The 13,886-nt window shown below is 41.3% G+C and overlaps 1 protein-coding gene across 1 annotated transcript in view; it reads left to right on the plus strand.

Annotated features, from left to right (window-relative positions):
- Positions 1-13,886, plus strand: part of CLASP1 (cytoplasmic linker associated protein 1) — a 354,339-nt gene that overhangs the window by 10,366 nt on the left and 330,087 nt on the right. The window contains exons 4-6 of the mRNA XM_045287431.1: positions 1,898-2,039; positions 4,976-5,164; positions 8,217-8,343. The gene's annotated coding sequence lies outside the window, so the exon portion shown is untranslated. The remainder of the gene's footprint in view (positions 1-1,897; positions 2,040-4,975; positions 5,165-8,216; positions 8,344-13,886) is intronic.

Below are 13,886 nucleotides of genomic sequence, written 5' to 3' on the forward strand. Positions count from 1 at the left end.
GCCGACTGCAGGAGGAAAGCCGAGTCAGTGAATGTGTAAACATCTCAGCGCTGGCAGGGGTCTCCACAAGGCTGCTCCAGCACCCAGGGCTGCATTGGGGTAGGTCCATGTGGCTTCTGCTCAGGGATGTCTTGCAGGAAGTGAACCTTGCCAGCTGAAGCAAGGAACTGGCTAAGGCAGCTGCACCCTGGTCCAACCATCACAAAGCAAGAGGCCCAAGAACTAGAAAGGCGAGACTCACAGCCATTTATCCCTCCTCCCTGCAATTAACTCCACATGTGTTTATCGGCCAGGTTGGCACAATAAACTTAACTCAGTATGTTTTATGTATCTATTTAAATTATTAATTCATTTTTTTACATTAATTGGTATATTACAGTGCTTATTTTCTTATGTTAAGTCAACTCTAGGACAGATTCCAGTTAATCATCATATGTAATTATTTTAATGTGTTGCCTGACTCAATTCCCAATATTTTCAAGAACTTTTTCATGTTCTTGAAAATCCATGATCAATATTGCTCTACAGCTTTCTTGAAGTATCATTCTCTCACCTTTTTAACAGGTTATTACTGGTCTCATAGAAAATGTGAGTAAGTGCACTCTCACAACCATTGTTAAGTTTCACCCAATAAATTGAACTTAGACAAAAAACATAAAGTGTTTATTGATACTGTGTGAATACTCTGGTGTCTAGTTACCAGAATCTTCAACTTTAATCTGTCTTACATTTAACCTTGAAGTTTCTCATGGAATTTAATTTTGATTCAGTTGTTTATAGACCTTCTGAGCATCCTAAAACCCATTCAACTCTCATAGGTCACTTGCTCTGACTGGACCTCTGGTCTTGCAGCTGACCCCTCAGTGTAGAGTGAGAAATGATTTACACTCCTCTTGACAGACAAATAGTCACTCACACCTGAGACTATGGATGGGACATCTTAGAACCCAAGCCAATAACCCCTCTCCTACGGTGTGTGGTGTTTGCCAACTGTCAGCATTTCCTAGAAAGCTTGGAATCCAGAATTTAGACCAAGATGGCAAAAATCGATCAGTCATCTCTTCCCTGGATCCGTCTTTTACTTTTAAGCGTCTGCCTTTACCTTGGCTCTTAGCATCATCTATCTACCTACCCCTTGCCATTCCTTGACTGTAAGCTATAGTCTTTCCCAAAGGCTTTAAAATTGGACATCTGTAAACAAGAGCTTAAGAGAGCAGCAAATAAGGATTCCCTTGGCTTGTTTTCTGGTTTAGAATATCTCTGTCTTGACCAAGGTACATCTCGGATGTCCTATTAGTGTCCTTCTCTTTTTGTCCACCTCCACAATAAGTTTCTCTACTTACCACACTATTGTGTATAAATGGGCTACCCAAGCATAGGCATTTCTTCACACACAGTAGGTATTGTAAAGAGTACCCAGGATGCAAGGGGATTGGAGCAGGTTAAACTTGGGTTACACTGGGCTGGAGTGGCATATATGAGCATGATTCAGCTTGTTCACTTTAGCCAGATATGTCAACGGTTATTGTCTGAGGTGTAGTACGGATTGGTAAAGAACGTTCGTCATAAAGTATTCCTTTCTTCAGTTAGATTGCTGGTGAAAGGAAAATATTTACCTTCAATGGAGCTTGAGAATTGTGAGGCCTTAAATACTTACACTTTATCCTAAAATAAATATTGTATATATAGGATGTGGATCCAAAGTTGATAATGATATTTGAGAAATTAGTAAAATTGCTCTGTAAAGAGTGGGCTCTTGTGTAATGCAACCCCCCTCAGATTGGAGCATGGTTTTGATCCCAGGGGGTGGGGGTGGGGGTGGTCACTATTTAGCGGAAGAAGTACAGGCCAGCAACCTGACATGCCTTTCTCAACATTGACTCCTCTTCTGTTTCAGAATGAAGATTTGCCACAGAGAAATATGGTCCAGCCTAGGGAGCTAGAAATCTGTTACTACTGTCTTGCACATTGAAGCATCACAAGGATTTCAACTTCTGACTGGGTTATGAACCAAATCCATTCACCTGACTCCAAACAGGGTGAGCAACTGGGGTTCCTGGGGGCATTGCTGGGTGGAGTTGCTTTAGGGGAAGTAGGAAGGATCTGGGCTTCCTGAACCCAGGAAACCACCAGTGTACAAGGACCCAGGCTGCCCCAATGGTCAGGGTCCGAGCTCTTTGTGCATTTCCCTGAATGATAGAATTCACTGGTTACGTAACCATTTATAATTGTATTAGAACTTAAATTGTGAACACTCCAGTTTGCAAAAGGCTGGTGGCATAGTGGATACAGATTGGACGGCTAGCTGCAAGGTTAGTGGTTCAGAATTACAAGTCACCCCTAGGGAGAAAGACAGGGTTTCTAATCTTGTAAAGAGTTGCAGTCCCGGAAACCCACAAAGGGCTGTTCCACCTTCTTTTAAAGGGTTGCTATAATCAGAATCTACTCGATGGCACTAAGTTGGGTTTTAGGTCTGGGTTGCTGATGAGAGTGACAACTCAGTGTCCATTTGCTGCGTCCCCACTTTGATTAAGCCTCCATTGAATTCTTTCTGATCATTCACCAAGAATGTAGATCATCTTCCCCTTGGGGAGAATGCCTTAGAAAATCGACTGCCTGCACGCCTCTCCAGCCAGCCCCCTCCACGGGCCTGCCTAGATGTATGCTTGATGGAGCTCCCCTTACTGAGGACAGCACAGGGCCATTGTCATGAGCCTGCCTTAGCTTGAAGGCCCTGGGCCAATCTTGTAAGTCTATCTAGTAATTTGCATGCCCTGATTATGGTCCCATTCCTGCTGCTACAGTTCCACCTGTATCTGCGATGTATTGGTCTGCCACCAATCATGATCTATGACATGCCTTTTGTACTATACCTTATTTATCCAGGGTCCCGACTGTGAATCCTCATTTGCATTTTGACCTCCTGCTAATGGCCTCCCTTATCCATATGATGTGTGTGTGTCTTTTGTTGTCTCTTAAAGTTAAATAAATGTTCTCCTTAATTTATATTTGACAAAGGGGTCACTTTTCTACCCTAACACACAATTTAGGATCATAAATGACTCGAGGTACAGTTCTTTGGGACAGCATCTCGACAGCCGTACCTGCAGGTGAGGTCAGGCCCTGCAACCCCCTGGCTTCTGTCCTAAATGTGCAAATGTTACAAAGGTCTTTTAGTTCTGCGGATAAATGCTCACTCTGCACCTTAGCCTCACACCAAACACTCTCAGCTCTATATAGGTTAGCAAATCTAGTTCCTCAGGTAAGTACGCAGATGTGCCTCATTTCACCTCCTCACCTGCTGCCCAATGGCCCTGAGCACTCTTGGTCTGCGGCCTGGGAATCCCATGGCTCTGTCTCAGTCTCTTGGTTCGGCTGCCACCATGTCTTTGTTGCTGCTTCTCCCCATCACTTCCTCTCTTGGGTCCCAGCTCCCTGTCTTCTGGATTGAAGAGTTTCAATGCAAGAATCCAGGATCCAAAGGCCCCTACTCCCGGCTCTTCTTTTTTGATGGTAGTCAGATCCCAGTTTCTGTCTCTGAAATGGCTCAATTAGTTCTAACATGATTTCCAATGTGACTAATCCTTAGGTTTCAGACAGTTGATTTACGTAACCACAAGGCACAAAGGTACCAATGTCTTGGGAAAGCTGCCCAGTCCTCTTAAACCAAAAACACACACTCACTGCCATCATGTTAACACCGACTCACAGAGAGCCTATATGACAGGGTAGAACAGCCCCCATGGGTTTCCAACACTGTCACTCTGTAGCGGAGTAGAAAGCCATGTCACTCGTGGGAGAAGGAAGCCCCATCCTGCTTTCAAGGAGAAATTGGTGGTTTCCAACTGCTGACCTTGGAGTTAGCAGCCCAACAGTAACCACTGTGACGGGCTCCTTTGCCTTATTCATAGTGGCAGGCGACAAACCCACGCAAATAATTTGGAAGAAGTTAAGGGGACATAGCTAGAAAGACTGTATACTTGTATAGGCCAACTGTCTAACTCAGTGATTCTCAACCTTCCTAAGGCCGCAACCCTTTAATACAGTTCCTCAAGTTGTGGTGACCCTCCAACCATAAAACTACTTTCATTGTTGCTTCATAACAGTGATTTTGCTACTCTTATGAATCAGGCGACCCCTGGGAAAGGGTCGTTTGACCCCAGGGGTATCGACCTATAGGTTGAGAACCGCTGATCTGACTGCATTAGGTACTACAAATAATGCTACATTAAAAAACGTTATCTATATTGGGATTCAAAAGTGCACTCACTATTGGGGGATGTATACTTCTTCATCTCAAAATAAATATATATAAATTTCAATCTAACAGATGTCATATAAGTGTTTATTATGGAGCCTTGGTTTTGACATGTGTTAAGTGTTGGACTTCTATCCTCAAGGTCAGAGGTACACACCCATTAGCTTCCTGCCCTGGCTTTAGAGTCTCGGAAGCTCTGTTCAGCAGTTCTCCTGTGTTTTATTTGCAGCTTATATGTCTAGCTCTACTTGATGGTGAGTTTTAAAGTGTTTCTAAAATGATTGTACAATTTATAGTTCTATAAAATAATCTTCAGTTTATAATAGTTCTTTATATAGCCCATGTACAATGTTTCCAGATGCTTTAATTAACATAATCATCTTCAAGGCTCATTGATTTGTCATTCTCCTTCAGAATCACACAGTAAGGAATTGATAGTTTTGTATGCTGTGAGGTAGCGATCCAACTTTTTTGTTTCTTCTTTTTGACATTTATATTTGATTGCCCAATCTCTATTGGTTATAAAGTCATCTTTTATTCACATTCTGAAAATTATGCGTTTTGGATTTTATTGCTCATGGTATGAGCATGCTTCCCATCGCTCAGTCAGGGCACCATTAGCAGTATTGGGGACTTCGTGTGTTAAGAAGAGGACAGAACAGTAACAGCATCTGGGACTATGGGTGGTGTGTTGCTCACGTTGTATTCTCCCCTCAGCCTGCAGAGGGTGCATCGCCAGCAGCTTAGACGAAGGAGGAAGAAGTGGCTGGTATTATTATTTTTGGGATGTCCTCATGAGAGACTGAAATTTATGAGCATCATTAGAGCTGATCCAGACAAGACAAACATAGAGCATCCCAGTTGCCGGCAGTGTCCTAAGGACCAAAGAAAATGACCAAGGCTCAGGTGATTCTGATGTGTTTTATCCTTTTCTGTATTTCCTACTGGAGTTTTAGAAGCCTGTATAACACTGATTCAGTTCATTGGGAAAGCGGAAATTTGAAATCGTAGAAGTTAGAGATGAACTTTGACTCTGACTTCAACATTTGGCTGGAGAAGATTAGGAGTATATTGATCATAGGATTAACATTGAACATAATATATCACTGAGGACTCTGGATGACATTATCTTCCAACTCATAATTTATTATTCTATCGCCAGCTCCTGAGAATCATTCAAATGATGTGCTCTGCATAGTTTTTAAGAAGAAATAAGATCACTTCTTCAAGAGAGTTCAGTTTTCCATGGGATTTTTGTCTGATTGTGTTTCTTTAATGCTTCTTTCAGAAGGTGATATGTTACATACTTTCCCAAACAGCAGCATTCTTATTAATGCATGTAAAATGGTCCTTGTAGCATTAGTGTTTTAAAAATGGTTGACAGCATCTCACCTCCTCTAACTATAGATGCAGGAGAGAGAATCAACCATCAACATCAGCTCTGATTCGTGTGAGGCAGAGCTCAAACATACCTGTACTCTCCAACGGTTTTCCAGTTCTGACACCAGTATCTTTGCACAGCCTTCTCCTACAGCTCATTAATTTTTTGCAGTGGCCATGGACTAATTACAGTCCAGAGTCACAGGCACAAGTTTATTTGGTAACAGAATGTAATTTGGTATCAGACTCAATAGGGTACACATTGGCATTCATATTAAAGAACCGTTTGCTTTTCTTCAGGCAGGCCTATTTTCCCTGTCCCCTAGCAGACATTTTTCCTTCTAAAGGTAGGCTCATTTCTTAGTTCCATCTTTATAAGCTCCTCTCAGCTACTTTGGGATATCCTCTTCCTGATCTTGCCTGCCTGTCCCATATCTTGGCTGAAAAGTCCTTTCTGGACCTGTTACCATTGGCTCTGTCACTGTGTCCCTTCTGCCCTGGTCATTCTCTCCATTGGTGCAGCTCTTGACCCATGAGTATTACAGTGCATTGTGCAGGAGCAGCAGTAGACCAGTCCCTATGAGGTAGAGGTTCAAGATGTTCCATGATTTGCTCAGCAGCATCTCACAAAACTCGTCATCAAGTAAATAAATCCCTCTTCAAGATGTGGAAGCTAGTGAGTCCCAAATCTATATACAGACCAGGTATCAGTCTGGAGGGTTCTCCTCATTGATGTGTTTGCCAAGGCTGATGAACCAGATCCTCAGTCAGACAACAGTGCGCTGCCTCACAAGGTGAAGTGGTTGAATCTGCTCAGATAGTAGGTTGCAGGGGCTGAGGAACCCAAATGGGAAGGTCACACAGCAGGCTGTTGGCTCATGGATTGGAGGAAGCTCTCAAGTCAGGTCACACAGGCAGCTCGCAGTTGCCACCCAAGGAAATGGCTCATGAATTTCTGGAAGCTGGCAAATCCCTAATCCATGGCTTCATTCTGAACTGTGTGGCTGCAGGGGCTAACAAAACCAAATGTGTGTCTCTCTCTTCTCACACCACGCCTGCGGGCAGTTCTCTCTCGCCCTCTTGATATGATGGCTTCTTGGGCCAACCTAGCACCTTCCCTGCCTAGGCAAGATTAGGAGGACTCCAGAAGTCCACCCAACAAAACTAGGGGTGGCCTTTGGAGAGGATGTGGTCAAAGATGGCAGGTTCAAGAGGACCCTGCAATTAAAGTTAAGGCAATACGGTCCGAAGGTGGCTGAGAAGAATTTGCCCTTATGTTGTCAGAGGAGCTTGTGCTGAAGTGGCTTAAGAGCGTAGAAAGTTGTTTTGCATTCAGGAAGGGAGATATTGCCTATGAACATTCTGATCTTGGTTCTGAGTTATAGCTGCTTCTTCCTGATCCCGAGTTGTACCTGGTTCATTAATAGACCATTTTGATCTGTTCGGTACAAGTTTTCTTCAGGAACAGAGTATAATTTGGTATCAGACAAAGAGTAGAGTAGGAGGAATGACTTGTGTAAGAGTTGACAAAATATGTGGGAGAGCTGAGGTATGTTTGCCCTCCCCCACCTGCACTGTTCCTGGTACCTAATGCCACTGAAGGTACAGAGCCTCTTCTAATGGTGATACTGCTAGGACTCCTCATTCCATTTCACAATGTAATGTAAACTTGCTTGTTAATATAAACAAGTGTGTGTGGATATAAATCTACTTTGTGTGAATATAAATCTGAGCTATTTCTATCTACTTTGTGTGACTATAAATCTGAGCTATTTCTAGCTCATTCAGATAATTTCATTGGTATTCAAAATTCTAATTTTATGAGTGGGTGCATTATTTTGGGGCACGGTGGTCCTCAACACTCGAACAATGATCCTCAGGGGTGACATTGCTATTGTGGCAAATATTAAAGACAGAGAGCAGACAGTGGGGAACAGGGGCTCTTCATCCCATGTCAGGACTGAGAAAGTGAGTGTATTTTCTAATGGGTATATTATGGAGCTTACAGATCTTTCCATAAGGCGTGCACATCATGTAATTAGCGTATACAGTCAATGGGTAATATCATAAGCGGGTGACATAATAAACAAGCAAGATGGTGAGTCACCATCTTGACCTAGTGCTAGTTGACTTTAAACCTGCCCTGAGCCCTCCCCAGGCATTTGCTACATTTATGGTGGGTTGGCTATAGAACCTGATTGCTCTGACCTACAGATAACCTTCAGGCATAGTGAAGTAGCCAGGCACAGAAATGATTCATCTATTATGGTAGCTCCTTTCAGACTGCTCCTTAATGGACAGCTATTGTTGGGGGTGCACATTATTTGGTCTGGAGAATGTGTATATGAAAACATTTGTTTCTCAGAACAATGGAGATTTTTCTGAAAATAGGGCTAGTTTTCCATCCCCATGGTTGCGAATGTAGAAATAAGGTCAAATACTTTTTACGAAGTCCTCAGTTTACCACACATTATGGAATGTACAGTTTTTATTACTATTTTGCTTTCTTTACTGTAAGATATTTTTAAAAAATCTTCAAATGGAAAATACATCATTAAATAGACTCCTCTTACTATAGGAATCACTGACCTTCAACGATGTGGCTGTAAAGTTCACCCGGGAGGAATGGCAGCTCCTGAACCCCGCTCAGAAGACCCTATATCAGGATGTGATGTTGGAGAACTATCGCAACCTGATTTCCATCGGTGAGGAGAATTCTCAAGTCATTGGCCTGGTCGTTGACTTCTCCTAGCTTATGTGTTAAAATCTTTGCCGTGTCTGTGGTGTTCTCAAAGAGGTAGATTCTCATTGCATTCTCTGGTCCTAGGTTAGTGGGTAGGGTCTTCTACTCTTGTGAGAACACCTTTTACTTGGTTCCTTTGAACATGATTTTCTTAGAAATACAACATTCTGCAGTCTTTACAAACCTTAGGTTAATTTTGGTGTGTCTAAGATTCCGTAATTTTTCATAAACAGGTTATCTAGTTGACATCCCAGAAACTTTCAATTACAACAAGGAGAACTGTGGTCTGTATTAGAAACAATCTATAGAGGGATTTTTTTCAGGTGTGTGGTCAATATACCTTAAGGGGAATTGGCTGGGGGAATTGACTCAACTGGCAGAAGGGCTCACATCCATGGTAGGTGTCAGAAAATGCATAAAAGTGTGTGCTTCTTCGAATGTGAGAGTTCACTTTTCCTGGAAGTTGACAGAAGTACTCCTGTAGCTCTTATGAGATTAGATTTCCATTTATTTGATTCATACTATTGTATGTTTGCTTCCATAATTTTCTTCCTTTTAAAGATTCTCAAAACTTCCCCTTTTATATGCTTCTACCTTACTATGAAAATCCGTCTTGCAAGCCTCTCTCCAGACAGAGAACTCTGAATTTGTAACTGTCCTCTGAATACAGCACATTCCTCCCCTACTGAGTAAGAATGGATTTCCCTTTGTAGTATGCAACACTATCTGGGGTCTTGAACTCTCACCATAAACGGGTCTCCTTTGTGCTTCCTTAGCTTCCCCCTTGGAGTTCCTCTAAATGATTTGGTGTCCATTTTCTCATTTGTTCTCCTGTTCCTTTAAAGTTTTCTTCATTCCAGTGAAATAAGTTCTTTCTGTTTTCTAATAGAGATGGTCAAATTGCCTTCTCTGTTGGAATTCTTTAACAGAAATATTTCTCCATATTTTACTCCTTTTGGTGAAGCACATTTATGACTTTTGTTATTTTCAAGTATCTAAAAGCATCTTTCTAGCAAGAAAATTGTTATTAGTTTAGGATATACTTTAGCACTGTACCTCCAATTTTTTAAAAAATGTGTCTGTTATTCCAATAATTTTGTAAGTGGAAAGGGGATTTTTAACATCCTGCATTCTTGGTTTTTCTTATTAAATGCATGTCTGCTATGTATTCCTTACTATGCACTATGCCTTCCTTAGACCTACCCCTTCTTAACAGACCCAGAGCCTGAAAGATGGCCTTTGCTGCTTCTACAGAACATTGTGGCTGTATGTTCCAACAGATTTGTTGTTGTTGTTATTCAGATAGTGCACAGTATGTTCAATATTGCTCTCTCCCTTATTTCCTCTCTTTTGAGTGGTCTTTTCATTTCCATGTGTATGATGATGTCCTTGGTGTCATCCCACAACTCATCTTGTCTCAGTCATTAGTCTCTAGTCATCAGTCTTACCTTGTTTTGACTAATGAGCTTCCCCCTCCTTTCTTTCTGTAGATGTGGTTGATTTGATTTTTGTTTGTTCCATTCAGAAAGATCCATGTGTATGGTTTCCATTTCTGTTGTTTAATAAGGAATTTGCTGTGAATTCATCATGTATCTCAAAATTTTATAGTAAACTTATGCGTCATTTCTGTCAGTAAGGCCACATTTTCCAACTACTGATACTGTTCCAAAATTTTACATTCATCAGTGTACATGACTGTATGGTTGACCAATGTCAGGCTGCAAAAGTTATATGACATTGTATATATATTTTATTGGGAGCTCTTACAGATTCATAACATTCCATAGTTCAATCACATCGAGCAGTTTTGTACTATTGCTACCACAGTTTCAAAACATTTTCTTCTTGAATTCCTTGATATCAGCTCTGCTTTATCCCCTCCCTCCCCACCCTCAATTTCTTTATTGTGGAAACAGAACCTGGATCAAAGTGTAAGCTGCCTTATCTCTGTACTCCTGCCCACAGGGCTTGGAGGACCAGTACTAGTTTTCTCCACAACTGCCCTCCAGTAAGATGTTAGTGTACAGCTCCGCCAGGCGCCTGACTTCTTGCTACTCAGCTAAAAGATGCCTAGCTTTAAAAGCAATCAGGTTCCCTTTGTTGCTATCACTCAGGGAATCAACTATCACTTCGTCACTTAAATGCCCTCTGGATGGGTCCTAAGGGATGGTTGTGTAATTGAAGGGCAGACATAGAAAGGCTTTTTATTCTTTCACCAATTTATATAGTCTCAGGGCATGCAGCTGCCTCCCCCCCCCACACACACACACTCAGATACCTACCCTGTTTCCCCGAAAGTAAGACATCCCCCGAAAATAAGACCTACTTACAGTTTTGCCTCTCGCTGAAATATAAGGCACCCCCCCCTGAAAATAAGGCCCCCCGAAGCTACTGTAACTCTGGACTCTGGACCATAGCAGTGGGTGCCGCCACACAGCTCACTGTTGGCCGCAGCACTGCCGGAGCAGACAGGAAGTGCAGGTCTCTTTTAATAAAACAATCAACAATAAATGTGCACCATATTCTTCATGGAAAAATAAGACATGCCCTGAAAATAAGACCTAGCACATCTTTGGGAGCAAAATTAATATAAGACACTGTCTTATTTTCAGGGAAACAGGGTACCTAAGTAACAAGGTAGGTATTATCTTTACCCTGGAGGTCCCTGAACTAATTGGGTGAGCAACTTAAGAACAGTGCTGATGAGGCTAAGGGCAGGTGGAGGGGAGTAACTGGCCCTTGAGCAGGGAGAACAATAACAACATGTCTGCTCTTGTAGTTAAAGCTGCTGGCAGATAGTAATTAGCCATGTGCTTGTATGAGGCATCATTAAGGTAGCACAATAATGAGAGGATATTATGTGGATGATTTTTAATTAGGAGAATATAACTAGGGCCCTTCTCCAACTTACAATTGTGAATGCCTTCCTCCATCCAGATACCTGGCCTTGCAATCTTCTTCAATTCTGAGACTAAAGAATTTGTCTGCACCCACTCCCTTCTTGGTCCTCAGTTTCCCACAGCCTGATACTTATCATGAAATGTTCTAAAAGAATTCAGGGTATTCCCACATTCACACTTGTCCATTCTGTTGTGCCTGTGCCTTCTGGAGGCTTCCACACCTTGCTCCTATATAAACTCACTGTTAAATGACCTCGCTATCTTATTCCAGCTTCCGAAATGAAGCTACTCTGCTTTATCTACCTTAATTGCATGCGCTATTTCTAAGGGCCCTTTCAACTGTGGGACTCGATCCCACACTTTATGTTTGCTTAAACAGTGGGTGCACAAATCTAAATAACACGTGTAGTAACTGGTCTTACTTGCAGGCATATGAATATTAACCTACGACTCACAGAATGGTACTTCAGGGAAGATCTTGCAATGTACTTTTTGGTAATGAATATGATGCGAATGTTCTTGAATTTGTCAGCCTCAGCCTTATAAACCACTTGATAGCTAATTAAAAATAGCCAGTACCAGTCTTATTAAAGTTGAATAATTCATACACTATCAATTTTTAAACATTCTATTTTGTTTTGACAAATTGCATTTTTTTTCTTGATAATACTTCATATATTCTGTCTTCCAAGTATTAGATGATGTTTGCAGCTATTTTCAGTCATGTCATGTCAAGCACTCAAGGTCCCCAAAGCTCTTCCTCCATCCACATCTTCACTGTTGACTGTACTTTGGGGATTTAGTACTTGTTCAGTGTTATTTCATTGCCATTAAACCTGAGGGGTTCCTGTTCCAAAAGTAGATCACCAGGTCTTCCTCCCAGTCCCTATTTCTGGAGATTCCACTAAGACTTGTGCACCATGGGTGATCCTGCTTGTATTTGAAACACTGGATGGCATTGCTTCTGGCATCACAACAACATGCAAGCCACCACAGGACAACACTGAAAGATGGGTGGTGTAAGCTAGAATACTGGCTCCATAAACATACAGAATATGTTTGTGTACCATAATACCTTTCATATATATCTGTTTAAATGGTTTTCTCCCAAGTAGAATATTCTGCATTTTTCACATTCCCAACTTTATCTAGTACTTAGTTGTCTTTCAGTAAAGATTGATGGAGTGACTACATCTGACCTCTAAATTTAACAAGCCTATCTCCCTGCAATCTACTGCTCTCAGTGTCTTCCTTGTATTATACTTGTTGTATATTTTCATGTCACTCTTTAAGCAAATACCAAATCTGTGATCATTCATCAGTTTCATATCCAACCTGATTTCTACAATAACTATTTTTTCCATTTGGATTATTTACACGATTGTATTCTTCCAATGGGCAATAAACATTAAGATTAGTGTTTTATTTATTTTCATATAAGGGGGTTGTCACTAAAGATCTATTTTGTATCAATGCATATTTTAAGCGGCCCATTGTAAATCAAGATGTTGAAAAGAGTCAATGTTCTGTTCTTTTATAGAAATCCAGAAAGATGATGATCATTTGCTTGAGCACTTGCAGTGTGAAAGATGCATGGACAGAACAGAACAATGCTATAAATTTAATACATTGGAAAGTATCGTTTCTCAGCACAAAAATAATTTTCCTCCAAAGGAAAATTATGAGATGTTTGGCTTTCATGAAGAAATTGTAGAATCAGATTTAATCATTCTGAAATTAAATCAGAACAGACACAACAAAATAAAGAAGTCAGGTGTGCTCAGTGGAGATGAGAAAACTTTTCTCCATGTTGAACAAAAGCAATTTTGTACAGACGTGAAATTCCCTGAGTGTGAACAATCCAGGTGCATGAAGTCACAGTGGATTCAGCATCAGGAATCTGATGAAACTGAGAAACCACACACAGGTGATAAATGTGGGACAACCTTCATTGAGAAGTCTTTGCTCTGTGAGCACCAGACCATTGATATACTAGATAAGACCTATGAATGCAGTCAGTGTGGGCAAAAATTCAATAAAATGTTCAAACTCAATGAACATTATCAAAAAGCTCATGAAGGACAAAAACTAGGAAAATGCTTACAATGTGGGAAAACTTTTCACAGTAAATCATACCTCAAGGGATATCAGGAACCTCATGTGGCAGGAATGCCCAATGTACTCAGTGAATGTGGGAAAGGCTTCACAAAGAAGAGTGATGTCACTGCTCATCAGCAAACTCATACTGGCGAGAAACCCCATGCATGTAGTGAATGTGCAAAAGCTTTTATCAGGAAGAAGTACCTCACTATTCATCAGCAAAGTCATACTAGAGAGAAACCCCATGTCTGTGGTGAAGGTGGCAAAGGCGTCATTCAGAATGCACATCTCAAAACTCGTCTACACACTCATGCAGGAGAAAAACCTTATGTATGTGGCGAGTGTGGTAAAGCTTTCAACCAGAAGCAACACCTTATAGCACATAAGATAATTCACACAGGCGATAAACCCCATGTATGTGGTCACTGTGGAAAAGCCTTTATCAGGAAGGCTGCTCTCACTGTTCATCAGCGAACTCATACTGGAGAGAAACCCCATGTATGTG

The sequence above is a fragment of the Echinops telfairi genome, unplaced genomic scaffold (genome assembly GCF_000313985.2).
Source record: "Echinops telfairi isolate 266 unplaced genomic scaffold, ASM31398v2 ScPeMD7_15;HRSCAF=58, whole genome shotgun sequence".
Lineage (NCBI taxonomy): Eukaryota > Metazoa > Chordata > Mammalia > Afrosoricida > Tenrecidae > Echinops > Echinops telfairi.